This window comes from Ictidomys tridecemlineatus, chromosome 8 (assembly GCF_052094955.1).
Source record: "Ictidomys tridecemlineatus isolate mIctTri1 chromosome 8, mIctTri1.hap1, whole genome shotgun sequence".
Lineage (NCBI taxonomy): Eukaryota > Metazoa > Chordata > Mammalia > Rodentia > Sciuridae > Ictidomys > Ictidomys tridecemlineatus.
Window position 1 is genome coordinate 126,584,183 of NC_135484.1, and position 13,403 is coordinate 126,597,585.

At 35.8% G+C, this 13,403-nt stretch overlaps 1 pseudogene; it reads left to right on the forward strand.

Moving 5' to 3' along the window:
• The first annotated feature begins 11,725 nt into the window (after positions 1–11,725).
• LOC101956436 (olfactory receptor 12D3-like) lies at positions 11,726–12,676 on the forward strand (annotated as a pseudogene).
• The last annotated feature ends 727 nt before the right edge of the window (positions 12,677–13,403 follow it).

Sequence of the window (13,403 nt, forward strand, 5' to 3'; positions counted from 1 at the left end):
CTTTATCTATTTCTACAAGAAATGCCATTGGGAATTTGATTGGCATTGCATTAAACCTATAGAGAACTTTTGGTAATATCGCCATTTTGATGATGTTAGTTTTTTCTATCCAAGAACAGGGTATATTTTTCCATCTTGTAAGGTCTTCTATTTCTCTCTATAGGGTTCTGTAGTTTTCATTATATAAAACTTTCACCAAGTATTTTTTTTTTGAGGATATTGTGAATGGGGTCGTTGTCCTCATTTCCATTTCAGAAGATTTGTCACTGATATACAGGAATGCCTTTGATTTATGCATGTTGATTTTATATCCTGCCACTTTGCTGAATTTGTTTATTAGCTCTAATAGTTTCTTTGTAGACCTTTTTGGGTCTGTTAGATATAGTATCATATCAACTGCAAATAGTGATAATTTAAGTTCTTCTTTTACTATTTTTATCCCTTTAATTTCTTTTGTCTGTCTAATTGCTCTGGCTAGTATTTCAAGAACTAAATTGAATAGAAGTGGTGAGAGAGGGCATCCCTGTCTTGTTCCAGTTTTTAGAGGGAATGCCTCCAGTTTTTCTCCATTCAGAATGATGCTAGCCTGAGGCCTAGCATATATAGCTTTTACAATGTTGAGGTAAGTTTCTGTTATCCCTAGTTTTTCTAGTGTTTTGAACATAAAGGGATGCTGTACTCTGTAGAATGCTTTTCTGCATCAATTGAGATGATCATGTGGTTTTTATCTTTAAGTCTATTGATGTGGTGAATAACATTTATTGATTTCCATATATTGAACCAGCCTTGCATCCCAGGGATGAATCCTACTTGATCATGGTGCACAATTTTTTTGATATGTTTTTGTATTCGATTTGCCAGCATTTTATTGAGGATTTTTGCATCTATGTTCAGTAGAGATATTGGTCTGTAGTTTTCTTTCTTTGAAGTGTCTTTGGTTTCGGGATCAGGGTGATGTTGGCTTCATGTAATAAATTTGGAAGAGCTCCTTCTTTTTCTATTTCTTGAAATAACTTGAAAAGTATTGGTATTAATTCTTCTTTGAAAGTTTTGTAGAACTCCGCTGTATATCCATCCGGTCCAGGGTTTTTCTTGGTTGGTAGTCTTTTGATGGCTTCTTCTATTTCTTCCTTTGTTATTGGTCTGTTTAAATTGTGTGTATTTTCCTGACTCAATCTGGGCAAATCATATGACTTATGAAATTTATCGATATCTTCACTATCTTCTATTTTATTGGAATATAGGGTTTCGAAATAATTCCTAGTTATCTTCTGTATTTCTGTAGTGTCCGTTGTGATATTGCCTTTTTCATCCCATAGGTTAGTAATCTGAGTTCTCTCTCTTCTTCTCTTTGTTAGCATGGCGAAGGGTCTGTCCATCTTATTTATTTTTTCAAAGAACCAACTTTTAGTTTCATCAATTTTTTCAATTTTTTTTTTTCGATTACGTTGATTTCCACTCTGATTTTAATTATTTCTTGCCTTCTACTACCATTGCTGTTGTTTTGCTCTTCCTTTTCTAGGGCCTTGAGATAAAGTGTGAGCTCATTTATTTGTTGGTTTTTTCTTTATCTGAAGAATAAACTTCAGGCAATTAATTTCTCTCTTAAAACTGCTTTCATTGTGTCCCATATATTACAATATCTTGTGTCTGTATTTTCATTTATCTCTAAGAATTTTTTTATTTCCTCCTTTATGTCTTCTGTACCCCATTGATCATTTAGTAACATATTGTTCATTTTCCAGGTGATGCAGTATTTTTCCTTCCTTCTTTTATCATTGATTTCCAGTTTCATTCCATTATGATTAGATAAAATGCATGGTATTATCTCCACACCTTTATATTTACTAAGAGTTGCCCTATGGCATAATATATGGTCTATCTTTGAGAAGGATCCATGTGCTGCTGAGAAGAACGTGTATCCACTTGATGATGATTGATATATTCTATATATGTTGGTTAAGTCTTTATTCAGCTTTTGTCTGGAGGATCTTTCCAATGGAGATAGCGGTGTGTTGAAGTCGCCCATAATTTTTGTGTTGTGGTCTATTTGACTCTTGAACTTGAGAAGTTTGTTTTATGACCATTGCAGCACCATTGTTTGGTGCATACATATTGATAATTGTTATGTCTTGTTGGTGGATGGTTCCTTTTAACAGTATATAGTGTCCTTCTTTATCCCTTTTGATTAACTTAGGTTTCAATTTGATTTTATTTAATATAAGTATGGCCACTCCTGCTTGCTTCCGAGGACCTTGTGAGTGGTATGATTTTTCCCAACCTTTCACTTTCAGCCTGTGTTTGTCTTTTCCTATCATGTGAGTCTCCTGAAGGCAGCATATTGTTGGATTTGTTTTTTTAATCCAGGTTACTAGCCTATGTCTCTTGATTGCTGAATTTAAGCCATTAACGTTTAAGATTACTATTGAGATATGGTTTGTACTTCCAGTCATGCTTATTTATTTATTTATTTTAATATGGCTAGTTTTTCCTTTTTTGTTATTTTTTTTTATTCCCTTCACTGAGTTACCTCCCACTGTTAGTTTTGGGTGCTGTTTTTCAATTCCTCTTCTTGTAGTGTTTTGCTCAAATGCCTTGCAGTGCTGGTTTTCTGGCTGTGAATTCTTTTAACTTTTGTTTATCATAAAACATTTTAATTTCATTGTCAAATCTGAAGCTTAATTTTGCTGGATACAGTATTCTTGGTTGGAATCCATTATTTTTCAGCATTTGAAATACGTTGTTCCAGGATCTTCTCACTTTTAATGTCTGTGATGAAAAATCAGCTGTTAACCTAATTGGTTTACCCCTGAATGTAATCTGTCTCCTTTCTCTCATAGCTTTTAATATTCTCCCCTTGTTCTGTATGTTGGATATCTTCATAATTATGTGTCTTGGAGTTGGTTTATTATGGTTTTGTATGTTTGGGGTCCTGTAGGCTTCCAGGATTTGGCAATCCATTCCATCGTTCATATCTGGGAAGTTTTCTAAGATTCTTTCATTCAATAGATTGTTCATTCCTTTGGTTTGAACCTCTGCACCTTCTTCTATCCTAATGACTCTCAAGTTTGTTTTTTAAAGACATCCCATATCTCTTGGATGGATTGCTAATGATTTCTTAGGATCCTTTCTGTGTTGACTATATTCTTTTTCAAGTTGATAAATTTTGTCTTCATTATCTGATGTTCTGAGTTCTATTTGATCTAGTCTATTTGTAATATTCTCATTTGAGTTTTTAATTTGGTTTGTGGTTTCCTGCATTTCTAAGATTACTGTTTGATTTTTTTAAAATCTCTATCTCCTAGTAGAGCTCATTTTTTGCCATTTGAATTTGCTTATGTAATTCATTTTCAAAGTATACTTTCATTGTTTGGACTTGTCTAAAGTATTCTCTAAGATTCAGTTCCATCTGATTTAGGTATGCCTTGAGTTCTTTCTCTGTCCATTTTTCTTATATCTCTAGGTTCTCCTGTAAATTTAAGTTTTCCTGCATTTGTTTAGAGCCACAGGCAAAGGGACGCCAGCAAACTTCTAGCTACCAGCAAACTTCCAGTGGCCAGCAAACTTCCAGCTGCCAGCTAATGATTGGCTCACAGCAGCCCAAGCAACTTCTAGCTGCCAACTGATTGGCTCCTCTGTGGTGATGTTCATTGGGCTGTTCCCCCCTCTTTCAGACCATGGAGCTGCTCATTGGGGGACTTTTTTGGCTCCAACCACGCTACCCAGCCAATCGGCCTCAAGAGCAGGAGGAGTGGGGGAGGTTGAGAGGCTTGTGGGAAGCTGGTGGTGGCAGTTGGGCTCTGAAGATTTTCCTGAGGAGCTGTTTTGTTGGTGTGTATGGTTCTAAAATTAAAGTTCGTTTCTTTTGACAAGTGGCTCCTGAATTGTGCCCAGCCAGACTGCGGCATGCATTGTTTGTAATCCTTTTTTCCCTTGTTTTTTCATGGTGCTCACGTTACTTTCCAACTCTGTTTGACTTCTGTGTTTCTGTTTCCTTGTTTAAATTTGTTTTGGTTTTTATAGTTCCAATATCTCTCCTTTGTGTTGGGAGACAATGTTTAGAGATGTTGGATTTAATTGTGATTTAAGGTAAATTCATTAGTTTCATTAAAAACCTAAGATTTTGATGGCATATAGAGAATTGAGGTTTGAATTTAGGATTTTATGTTGAGGTCGGGCGATTTGATGCTATGGAGTTTAGTATATGTTAGCTTCTTTGGGGGGTTGCTCAAATGCAGGCAGATATTAACAAGAGAATAGACATGAGTACTTGGGGGTAGTTAAGGGCTTAGGCGGACTATAGAATGATTCGTAGTATTCATCTATTTGAATTTAGTAAGTTTTACATAATATGGGTGGTCAAGCTTAAGAGGAAAGATGGGGAAAAGGTAAGGAAGCAAACCAAGAAAGAGAGAAGGAGAGAGGAAAGAAAGAGAAAAGAATAGAAAAGAAAAAAGAAATGATAATAAAAAATAATAAAATGCAGTAAAATAAAAATTACAATTAAAAAAGTAATATAATTTAAAAAATTAAAATTAAAAAATTACAAAAGAAAGAAAAAAAAAAGGGTACTCTTAGGCTTCTATTTTCTTCGCTTCCAGTAGATGGCGCTGTGCCTTCTGGGCCAAGATTTTGCCCTCCGGCTGTAGGAAACAATCCGTGTGAAGCCGCTCTCTATTCCCCACCCTGGTGTGTCTCTAAACCTGTTAGCTTAGGTTTATTCTTGGTCTCTAGTCACCTCGCTTCTCCTGCCAGCCAAGCCTTTCCCAGTTTAATACCTCTTGGCGGTTCAAGCTACACTCAGGGCCTGCAGTTTCCTGGATGTGGTGTGCAGCTATTGGGAACTGGCCCCTAGTGTTTTGATTCCTTCCAATAGCCCCTCTTCCGAGAGCTGGCAATACAGGTTTCATTTTCACCCCTGGTGGGATGGGGGAGTTGGAGGTCAGGTGCCTTTACCTGTCCCCACACCTCTATTCATGCTTACTCTGTTAATCATGCCCCCAGAAAGCCTGGGAGAAATTTTATGCGATTTCCCCACTGTATGGGAGATGGTCTAAATGACACACACCTGTTCTATCACTGAACGTGCTGCAATCTGTGGAAAACTGGCGATGGTGACATCAGCTCTCCAAGATGGTGGCTGCTGGCTTCCTCGGTGGGCTGTCCAGTGTGGAGGACAGAAGTGGACCACTTCCTTCTCCTGTCTCAAACCCAGAACTCAGCCTGGAGCACAGTGAGGGCCCAGCCAGCAGAACCCCACAGAATCTGTAGCACCGTTCCTCCGTGTTGCTGGTTAGCCACTTCTAGGCACGCCATTTCCTGTCACGCTGTAGTCTCTAGCAGCAGGGCGGGCTGCGGAACAAACAGCCAGAATCTCTGGGCACACGGTTCACTGGCGGTTGAGCCCCAGTAACAGATCCATGGGCGATGGAAATCCTTCTTCTAGGTTTTGGTGCACCCCAATTTTGCTGGAAATTCCTAACATGATAGCTTTTGGCCATTCTAACTCATTATTCACCTGTGCAGTGATGAGGTACATGGGGGTGATGCACTCTATTCGCCACCATCTTCTCCTCTCTCTATTGTATTTCTTATCTGATAAGTTTTATGCTTTTTGTGTTTATGAATATAATGAGGACAAAACAACAATACTACAGTATCTTTCATGGGAGGTTTCCTGAGGAGTTTATGTAAAGGGTAATTATAATTATAAAAATATGCATATAATCTGTGGTAGAAACCAAGATTTTAGCTTTATGATTATTTTTTACTATGCATCTCTCTTCTTTTTATACTTGAAGGTTTCACATTGAAATTTATTTCTCTAAGAAATATGAATACATAATTTAAACCGTTCTACATGGATTTAAAAACAACCACAGCTAGTATGCCACCCCTACACCACCTCAATTTCCTCTTCTCACAAAGTGAGTTTTGGGGGCTCTTTTTGATTTCTATGTGTCAGTTTCTTAAAATTTTCCAAGTTAATTTAACATTTCCAAAAACAGTACATTCTTTTGAGTTCCAGCCCTTGGGATGCATCAGCAAACAAAAGTTCCTCCTTCTCAAAATTTAAAATCCCAGGAAAAAATGAAGATACTAAGAAATGAGGCTAAAATTTGTTATGTGGTATGTTAGAAGATGATCAGTGCTATACATGAAAGAAACCACAGGTTAGCATAAGAAATATCAAGTGGGTGAGGTAACTGTTAAATGAAGTGGTCCAGAGAGGTCTCCTTGAAAAGATGTGATTTAAACACCTGAAGGTAAAGAAGTTAACCAAGCATGTATCTGATGTCCAGAATTCCAGAAAAAGAACAGCCAAATCCTTATAGCAGGAGATATTTTAGTGCATTTTAATAACCATCAGGAGGCCAGTAAAGGGAACCAAGAAGAGAGATACAAAAGATGCTGTCAAAATAGGAGGGCATCACGTGGGACTCCACAGGCCATTGCAAGAACTTAGAGAACTGGGGTTTTAAAGGACTCAGGAGAGACATTATGTACCTTAATTTCAGATGAAACTGTTTAGAATTCCCTGGAATACTGAAAGTGATTAGAGCAAATAGAAGGCTACAACAGTAATTTATGTGAGTATTTAGGCTGTTCACAAACTGGGAAGCTTATAAACCATGGGAATTTATTTCTCATAGTTCTGGAGGCTGGTAAGTCCAAGATCAAGAGGCCATTAGATTTTGCATTTGGTCATGTTTTCAGTTTACAAATAGAGGGCATGCTTTTGGTTTATAAAAGAAGACTTATCACTCTATCCTCATATAGTAGATGAGAAAAGGCAGCTCTTTGAGCTGCTTTTTGGGGGCTTGTTCTTCAATGGCACTAATTCTATTCTCATCTAACCACATCGCTAATGCCCCACCTCATAATAGCAATATGTTATCGATTAGGATTTCATCCTAAGAAAGCAAATGGGCCACAAATATTCAGTCCATAGAAGTGTGATGATGGTGATTCAAAGAGGGGTCTGATATTAATGTTAAATAATCCTGTGTTTATTTTATATTGATAATTGAGTTTTAGCAGGTAAGCTGCATAGTTCACTCTCATACATTTTCCTTTCTCACATAGCTTTTGGTTGCTCATTGAATTAAAAGATGTGTTTGTATGCAAGTTTATGTATAAGTATGAGTGATTTTTATCTGTACTTTTTCTTAATATAGTCCATAAAATTATAAGGCTCCTCTCAGAATGATCAAAGACATCAAGTGATCAGATGTTTTTTTACTTTCTTACTTTTCTTTATTTTTAGTGAAGCATGGTACCCAGTATTTTCTTGAAAGTACTGTGCCAAGAATGAATAAGAAAAATGAAAGCATCCATGTCAAAAAATTTCTTAGTATTTCATAATATTTACTTAATTGATATTTTGTCAAGCACAGAATTTTACGAAAGAAATAAACATCTCTCAATATTTTCAAATTGTTGTTTCATTATAGTTTAGTTTTAACTTTTTCCCCTTTGGAACTAAAATGCCATTTTAATTACTCAGGCTTAATATGTGACTTTTCAGTCTTTACAGAAAATTTTTTATTTTATTTAATTTTTTGCTTGATTTCTCATGATTGCAAACTTACTATGCTATATTTTTGTATCTTTCATTTGTTACACTTTTTAAAGGTAATTTTAAACCACTTCTATATGAAAATATTATTTTCAGAAATGATCATAAAATTAAACAATAATAATTAAAATAAGTGTAGTAAGAGAACATTGTATTTTATTAAACTATAAAGATGTGCTACTAGAAAAATGCAGAACAAATAATAAATCAAATAGTATCATAAAAACACCAAAACATTTGCAAACATACAATGTGTCACTAATACAGCATTTTAATTTGTTCTTCAATTTTAAAACAAAAGTCTAAAGAAAGAACAAATCTCAGTTTTAAGCACTGTAGTCAAACAATCAGAAAAAGGTGTAGGGGGGAATAAAGTTTTTGGTCTTTTTGCCAAAAATAAAAGGATTTTCTTATAAGTAATACAGTAGAAGTTATAGACAACACTTTTAAAATTTAGGGTCTTTTATTATTTTTTTCTTTCTTTATAGCATTGGCTGGAACTTCTTGTACAGTATTTGAAGTGATGGTAACATGAATTGTTGTCTCATTCCTGATGTGAAACTTTTCATATTTACACATTGAATCTGAACTTTTATTTTAGTGATTTTATAGTTCCTCTTTATTAAGTAAAGTAATTCCTCTTGTATTACTAGTTTGCATGGAATTCTTTTTTTAAAATCATGATTGGGAATTGAACCTATGAAGTGTAGTAGCAATTATGATGTTCTTTTCTTTCTCTAATATGGCTATTGTGTTTATTAATATTTGAATATTATTTTAGTCTTTTATCCTGAAATATATTTCATTTGATTTTGACATAGTTTCTGTTTTAGTAATATGTATATTGAGTATATATTCATATATACATTTATATAAATGTTCATATGTATATATATATTTCAGAATTGAATTTTTTCATTTGCATATGTATATATGTATTTCAAGATTTTTGCATTTATATTCATGAATCAGAATAGTCTGCAATTTTCCTTCTTAGTACATTCTTTCTCAAGTGTTAGTCAAAGTTATTCTTCCTTGTAGAGGAAATTGAGAAGGGCTCCCTTTTTCTTTCTTTGAAGGAATTTGTAGAGATTATGATAGTTTCTTCCCTATTTATTAGAATTCACCAGCAAAATCTGGACTTGGTGTTTCATTTTTGGAAAGATTTTAAATAACAACTTCAGCTTTCCATACAGGTTATCAAAATATTCAAATGTTTCTTTTACCTAGAGATTTTTTTTAACTATTTTTGGATTGAGATAATTCACAAAATTTTACCTAAACTGCTAAGTTCATTGGTAAAAATTTCTTGTAATTATACCTTTTAATTTTTGACACTGATAGTGTATATAATATTACTTTTTAATTTGGCAATGTTCATCTTACTGAGTTTATCATTTTCAAATAACTGTTTTAGCTGTGTTGAATTTTTCTATTGCACTTTTATGTTTATTTTTAGTATTCACTCATTCATTTATTTAGCTTCTTGAAATAAAATATAGACTTTTAAATTTTATTTCATTTTTAATTAGTGCATGATAATTGTGTGTGTTTATGGGGTACACTCTGATATTTTGATATATGTATACATTGTATAATGATCAAATCAGAATAATTAGCATATCATTCACCTCAAATGTATATATTTTTTAATCTGATAATTTTATAAACTTTATTTGCTCAAAGTATACAATACAGTATGATATATCTATACAAACACAGAGTATCTCTTATTTTAATTAGGATTCCAGTCTTGTGGAAGCACAGAATGGGGAGATTCACAGACTGTATTCATATTTGTATATAGGAATGTTATGTCAGATTCATTCTACTGCCTTCCCTTCATTCCACTTTATCTAATGCACTAAACTTCTATTCTCTTGTTGTCTGTTAGCATCCATATTAAAAAGATATATATCAAATGTATATCTTTTTATTATTATTTTCTAATTCATCATAGTCAAAGTACATTGTTTGAATGGTATAATCTTTTCAAGCTTTTTTTTTTTGCTTGCTTGCTTTTTGAAAGACTCCATTTCATTAATTTTATTTTAATCCTTATTCTGATTGATGATGATCAAGGGAAGGGGCTTGCCAGTTCTTCCACTAACACAGATGAAAATATTAGCATTCTTGAATCAGTTTTCGCTAAGTCATCTGCATATTGTTTAAACAGTGAGGTTGGAAGACTTCTTTGCTTCTAATCAGACAACTTTAATGTGTGGCCCTTCTAAACTGAAATTTCTTAAGTATTTCTTCATTTAGAGAAAAAGCCAAGGATTAAGGCGAAGAAGGGCATTGATTGTAGGCAGAGCTCAGCCTTTCATCATTCTTTCATCAGAGGTTTGGCTCTGGTCAGGTAGGCATTGGAATCAAGCCAATTTTCCCTTGGAAGCAGGTGGTTTCCAAGTCTACTCAGCGCTTCCAAGAAGTGGCTTCCAAGGAAATACAGCGGTCTCCCTGGAAGGAATTTCTGTGAATTCAGTGTCTTTTTACATTTCATTGATATTTTATTACTTTATCAAAACGTGCAATAGATCTATCCAGGTGCTGAACTAAAATGCTTGCTCCCTGCACCAGAATTCCAGGCGAGGGCGGCAGAACCTGGTTTTCCAAGCTTCAGGGTCATTGTTAACAGTTCCCCAAAGGTGGGGCCTTTGTCCCCTCCTTGAGGGCCTGAGCCTGCACAGGGCTCACAGCCTCTCCACTGTGGGCTCCATCGCGCCACTCTGATCCTCAGCACCCCGCTTCCTTTGTCCCCAAGAATGCGGCCCCCAGCTTGGCGTCCAGCCCACCATCCGCACAGCCTGCACCACCAGGCCGCCCCCCGACCCCGCTGCCCTCCTCACTGGAGGGCGCTCTTGCGGACCACCTGAAGTGACCTTTTCAAGTTTTTGAAGATTTTTCTTTTTTAAGACAGCCTATGTTTGATATTGTTCAATGTGTGCTTGACAATCATGTGAATTCTTTTCTTGTTGAATTCATTGTTCTACATGTGTTCATCAAACATGTAAATTCTGTTGTTTAGATTTTTACATTCTTACTGGCTTTTTGGCTGGTTCTTCAAGTATAGAGATATGGTAAAACTTCTTATATGATTGTGGATTGGACTTGTTCTTTTGTTGTTGTTGTTAAATTTGAACAATCAATTTCTTAGTTCCAGAGTTTCTTTTTCCTGTGAGTCAGGGGTGATTATTTTCTTTTACAAATGGCAGTTTCCTTTGGTGTTGCATTTTCCATGCTTTTTCTCTCCATTTCCCTCTGTGTTTATGCCATTCCTTGTCTTATTCTTGCCGGTTACTCCCCACACCCAACAGAACTTTCCATTAATTGTGGGGCTCTTTTCTTCTAGGTTAAAAAATTGGAGGCATTTTCAAAATTTTTCTACTGTTAGAACCTCTCACTATTTTGAGGTTTCCTCTACTACATCCATGACCTAATTGCCATGCTGCAATCTTATGGCTAATGATGCAAATTCTGCTGTTTATCCCCCTGTACTTAGACAATATTTGAATTTTGTGGGCTTTAATGTTTCTTTGTTTCACTGAAGGTTTAGGTTGTCAGGAAGGATGTGTCTATCTCCTGTGAAATTTTTGCACCTTAGAAGTGGAGAAATTCCTACTAAATTACATCTATATTACTGCTAGAACCTGCAATCACAAATTGAATAGCTATTTCCTTTGTATGTTTAAAACTTATCTAAACTCTAATTCTAATGCTATACATGAGATTATGATCAGGTCCTATATATATATATATATATATATATATATATATATATATATATATATATATAAAAGTTCCCTTTATCCATACCTGATCTATTCATAATATGATGCCTGTATTAGTCTAAAGTCATTTTATGGAATGTACTAGGTATGTTGACCTTCCTTAATTGTGTGTTATGTAAACCAGCTTTACAATTTTTTCAAGTGCTGGGGATGAAACCTAGGATCTCTGGCATGCTAGGCAAGTGCTCTACCACTGAGTTACATCCCATCCCTTTGCTATTCTTAAACATTAATAATACTGTAGTTCACCCCTAGATTAATCCAAATAGTAAACTTGCTTAACTTAAGCCCCACAGTTTAAAATTAAGCATTAGAAAAAAATACCTAAATATTATTTCATTTGCTCCCCAAAGTGATGGAGAATGTCTCCACAGTGGATGAGTTTCTTTCACTCAGCCTGACCAGTGTTCAGGAGCTGCAGCCAGTCTTCTCTATGATGTTCTTAATTATTTACCTGATCAACTTGGTTGGAAATGGAGCAATATTAATGATTGTGATTTGGGTTCCCAAATCACAACCATTAATATTGCTATGTATTTCTTTTTGGGAAACCTTTCTTGTCTGGATATTTGTTATTCTTTGGTGACACTGCCCAAGGTGCTTATTCACCTGCTCTCCACTCACAGGGCCATATCTTTCCTAGGCTGTATCACTCAGCTACACTTTTTCCACTTTCTGGGAAGTACTGAGGCCATCTTGCTGGCACTGAATGGCCTTTGACCATTTTTTGGTTATCTGCAACCCACTTTGGTACACTGTCATCATGAACCCCCAGCTGTGTGTCCTATTGGCAGCTGTCACCTGGCTCATTAGCTTCTTCAATGCTCTGATGCATTCTGTCATGACTGCATGCCTGGACTTTTGCCATTCTCTGAAACTTAACCACTTCTTCTGTCATGTGAAACCGCTCCTGGAACTGGCCTGCAGTAACACAGAACTCAACCAGTGGCTTCATTCTGTTGTCACAGGGAGCATATCCATGGGAGCTTTCTTTCTCACACTCCTCTCCTACTTCTACATTATTGGCTTCCTTGTGTTGAAGAACAGGTTCTGCAGGATACTCCATAAGGCTCTGTCCACTTGTGCCTCCCATTTTATGGTGGTGTGTCTCTTTTATGGACCTGTGGGTTTTACATATATTCATCCTGCTTCAGCCACATCCATGAGTGAGGACCAGACAGTGGCTGTCATATACAGTGCAGTCACCCCAGTGCTGAATCCACTGATATACACCCTTAAGAATAAAGAAGTGATGTTGACTCTGAAGAAAATCTTTGGGAGGAAGCTCTTTAAAGATTGCCATTAGCACCTAGGGGACTAATGAGACTTATATCTGTTTTACATTAAGACTTTCATGACTTTACTGTAATAAATGATTGTATATTCGATTTCTGTTTTTCTCTCAGGAATTTTGAGCATGCTTTATAGCATGCAATGTAGTAAGTTCAACAAACATAGGAAGGAGTGAACCAAATTCCACAACTCATAAAAGTTAAATTTCAATGTGGTGGAGGAATATAATGAACACACCCATAAGTACACCTTACCAGGGTAATTAAAACCCATGGAGACTAAAATAAAGTAGGATGAAAAGGGAAAAATGACAGTCGGTACCTGATGTATAATAAAGAACTTGTCTGGTATTATCTTTGGTTCCTAGTATAGAGCTTCTAAAACTCTAGGAATTTCCCAAGTGGCAGCACTGTCTTGGTTATTCATGAACCACCTGGATCATACTTGTTTATCCTCATGTCATGATTTGTCGTGGGCCCCACGATATCTTAGGATGGGGGCTGACCATGCTTGAGTGATTATCCATGTCATTGGATATTTGGGGCTTTGAATCATGGTGATAATATCCTGACCTTCAGGAGAGGAGGAGGGAGGCTAGAGATTGAGTTTAGCTATATGGTCAATAATTCAATCAACTATGCCTATGTAAGAAATCCTAAGTGGAAACTTGACACTAAAGTTCAGGCATACTTCTTGGATGACAGTATTGTCCATAGTTTTGAACACCAGTGTGCCTGAAT